Source organism: Cebus imitator, unplaced genomic scaffold, assembly GCF_001604975.1.
Source record: "Cebus imitator isolate Cc_AM_T3 unplaced genomic scaffold, Cebus_imitator-1.0 Scaffold469, whole genome shotgun sequence".
Classification (NCBI taxonomy): Eukaryota; Metazoa; Chordata; class Mammalia; order Primates; family Cebidae; genus Cebus; species Cebus imitator.
This window is the reverse complement of record NW_016107784.1, coordinates 1,262,848-1,266,977: the sequence shown is the minus strand read 5'-3', so window position 1 is coordinate 1,266,977 and position 4,130 is coordinate 1,262,848.

Genomic DNA, 4,130 nt, shown 5'->3' with positions numbered 1-4,130 from the left:
CATGTTGACCAGGATGGTCTCGATCTCTTGACCTCGTGATCCACCCGCCTCGGCCTCCCAAAGTGCTGGGATTACAGGCTTGAGCCACCGCGCCCAGCTGACTTCATTTTCAAAGCAGCAACCTAGTATAACTTCCTTTGGATGGCATTTAAGTTTGTCATTTCAGGGATTTGTGTGTGCTTCCATTTAAATATATGCATAAGAGTTCGAATGACAAAAACGGGAAAACGCCAGAGTATAGAGCGAGATGGAACAATGGGGCTGTTTCTGGGAACGCTAAACATTTGATGGGGGAGCCTTCGTCATTGTATTTATGATATCAATTTACCGGTTTTTAATTATTCTCTCAGTCCTTCAACATTCCATAAGTATTTATAGAGCGCCTACTATGTGCTAAACCATGGAAGCTTGCATTGCATCAGTGCACAAAACAAAACTGCCTTACTGCCTTCATTAACCTTTACAGAGGGGCTGGAGGATGCCTCGTGGATTAACAACTGGGATTGATGCTGCTTCTCTTGCTGTCAGTCTTTTCCTAACCTCTGTCCTAGTCTTTATTTTCTCTTATCAATCCACCCTTTTTCTCTCCTTTAAAAGCCCATGCATGGTGTGTTTTTAGAGGAAAAAATAAAAGTATTATCTTTGCTTATAAATTCTATCCATTTAGATTTTGCTTTGAGAGAGGAGTACTTGGACTCCAAGCTCTTAATTTGTGACAGCCAGATTTAAATCGGAGAACGATCTCTGCCAGGCTTCTAGGAACTAGTCAGACAAGTACGGGCGGGAAGAAACCGGAGGGCAGCCAAAGGACTGGAAAAGCGAAGACATGGGGTTTGAGGAGGTGAAAGGGTGTGTTGCCAGGCCGTGTGATGACAGCCTTTGGCTGAGGATGAATTGAAAAGATTCCGACTGTGACAACTAGTGGTGGAAACGAGGTAAATAAAGCATCAGTTGTTTAATTCACACCTGGATTTTTGGCATGTCAAAGGAGTTAAAGCTTTCTTGCAGAAGTTTAGAAATGGATGTTGAGCCTAAGCGGAATTTTCTAGCACCAATGAAAAAAAAAGCATCTATAGATTTTTCAGATTATACAACATTAATGTCAAGAAACATGACTTGTGCTTCCTTGGTTTCCCTGGGAGAATGATCACCGTTAAGTGTCTAAAGAAGGTTTATAAGCTATTCCAAGAATAAGGAATGCAGATGCCAGAAGGTTTGCACTTGTTTTTCAATAGCCTATGAAACTTGCATACCAAGAGGGTAGGTACATGACCATATTGCATTTCAGCCTCCTTACAAATGGAGCAGAATAACTGCAACTGCATATAGTTAACATTCTACCGCTGAAGATTTTTTTGTGTGCTTACTGGGTCACCGGCTCCTACAGCTGCTCGATAATGTTAGGGGGATAAACGATAAATATTTTGTTGCGTGCCTGTTGTAAATTTATCCTGAGAAGAATCTGTCATGAGGCATGCTATATTGACTGTAGGCCGGTAGTTTAACTTTTATATGTAAAGGTGTGTGTTCCATATGCCACAGTATTCTTTTCAAGTTCATTTTTCTCCAAGTCAGGCCAGTAGTCTAAGGTCATAGGTCTAAACCGTTTCCACCGAAAAAGATTTAGTATAAAAAATTTATCAACAGCAAAATAAAGATATAGGAAAATCTTCATAAGAAAATCATTTTCATAGACTCAATCAGCTTGAGAGCAGGCATTGAAGAGCTTATCTTGGTCTAAACAGCAAAACAATTTGTGTTCCTAGAGAATACTCAACTGACTTTTTTTTTTTGAATTTTTCTAAACTTTCTCATTTTCATTTAATGACTCTGCTGGAATTAGTCTTTTCTTTTTCAAACAGAATGGTTCTTCTGAATGGAGGCTACATAATTTCTTTACTCTGCATAACACTGAGGGCCATTTACCTAAACAGGTGAGAAGGAAAAGCATTTAATCTGGCGTATAGAAATTGAAGCCCTCCTGCAAACTTCTCCAAATAAGGAAGGATCCTGATTTTAAAGGATATTTGGCAGCAACTAACGCAAACAGATTAGAAGGTAAGCTAATAAAACTTCTCATATCAACTGAACATTGCTTAAGCATTCCTCAAGCTTCTGTAAACCCAGCATTCTGCAATAAATTGTGAAGGAAGAGATGTCCTTTACCCAAAGGTGTTAGCATCATTGGCATGTGTCTAACTACAAATCATCAAGTAAGAATGTGTGACCATGTTTTTGTGCAAATATGAATAGGAAGACGTAGAAAAAAAAGAAAATCATGACCTTACTCTGCCCACCATCAGCTGTGGCTGTGAACCACCATACACATCCCACCCATATCTCACTATAATTCTGCATGCCACTTTAAGGTCTAGTTGGGAGAAAATGAAGATTGAGTGGATTTATGGGCTCTTAGATATTTAAAGCAAAAAAAAAAAAAAGAAATTTAAAACCAAGCCCCTCAGGTGGGGCACGGTGGCTCACACCTGTAATCCCAACACTTTGGGAGCCCGAGGCAGGTGGATCACCTGAGGTCGGGAGTTCGAGAGCACCCTGACCAACATAGAGAAACCCCGTCTCTACTAAAAATACAAAATTAGCCGGGCATGGTGGTGCATGCCTGTAATCCCAGCTACTCGGGAGGCTGAGGCAGGAGAATCGCTTGAACCCGGGAGGTGGAGGTTGCGGTGAGCCAAGATCGCGCCATTGTACTCCAGCCTGAGCAACAAGAGCAAAACTCCGTCTGAAAAAAAAAAAAACGAAAAAAACCTAAGCCCCTCAATTTTCAGTGAAGAAAATTGAAGTCTATGAAGTCTAAATGATAAATGTAGAAGAGGGATATTTCATAATCCCTAGCAAATAGAAGGTGTCCAATAAATATTAGTTAACTGAATTAATTTCCTGGATTCTTGCCCTTCTCTCATAGAAAAGAATATGAAATTAAAAGATATAAAGATACCTCTCATCCATTCTACTAATACCTTCCGTAGTTCCTTTCCTCAGGCAGAAGTTTAAAATTAACATACTAATTGGTCGGCCCAATAGTCCAACCGTCATTGCCCACAAAAGATATAGATGTACCGCCACATCCTTAAGGAGCATAAGACTAACAATAACATACACTTCATCAGTTTAGACAGTTATAATGATGGCAAATTATGCACTTTCCCTTAACTTTGGTTTGCTTTCAGTAAAACAGGGCTAACGGTAGTTGGTGTAAATAAGTGAAATGTTTATAAAGCACTTCACGTGGGACCTGATGCATAGCACAAGCTATTATTAATTTTCCTTAGTAACTAATATGTTTTTATCATCACCAAATATGACTAAACTACCCTTTATGTTTTATTCAGCTTACATCACCTTATTAACTCACAATTTAGTTGAGTTATGCATTAATTAGTTCATGAATTTACTATTATTTTATATGAAAAAGAGTATTCCCGGCTGGGCGGGGTGGCTCATGCCTGTAATCCAAGCACTTTGGGAGGCCAAGGCAGGTAGATCACTTGAGGTAAAGAGTTCGAGACCAGCGTGGCTAACATGGTGAAACCCCATCTCTACAAAAATACAAAAAAAATTAGCCGGGTGTGGTGGCACATGCCTGTAATCCCAGCAACCTAGGAGGCTGAAACAGGAAAATCTCTTGAACCCAGGAAGCAGAGGTTGCAATGAGCTGAGATCGTGCCATTGCACTCCAGCCTGGGTGACAGAGTGAGACTTCATCTCAAAAAAAAAAAAAAAAGAAAGAAAGAAAAAGAATATTCCCTTCCTTGTCTACTAAATTTACCTCTTTCAGGCTTAAAATGTGTCTTCTAGTCTCCTATTTCAGGATTTAGGGAGCAAAACCATGGGGGACTAAGCACTAAATTTATACCTTATGGGGTTGTGTGTCCTAGGCCAAGAGAGCCAGATACCTGGGAAAAAATCTACAGGAAGAACAATTCAAAATATACCTAGAGCCTCTACTCATGGCTTCACATATGTTACTGCATTCAACTCACTCAATAACCTTTTCTGCTAGCTGTTTTTAATCTTTTTTTTTTTTTTTTTTTGAGACAGAGTTTCGCTCTTGTTACCCAGGCTGGAGTGCAATGGCGCGATCTCGGCTCACCGCAACCTCCGCCTCC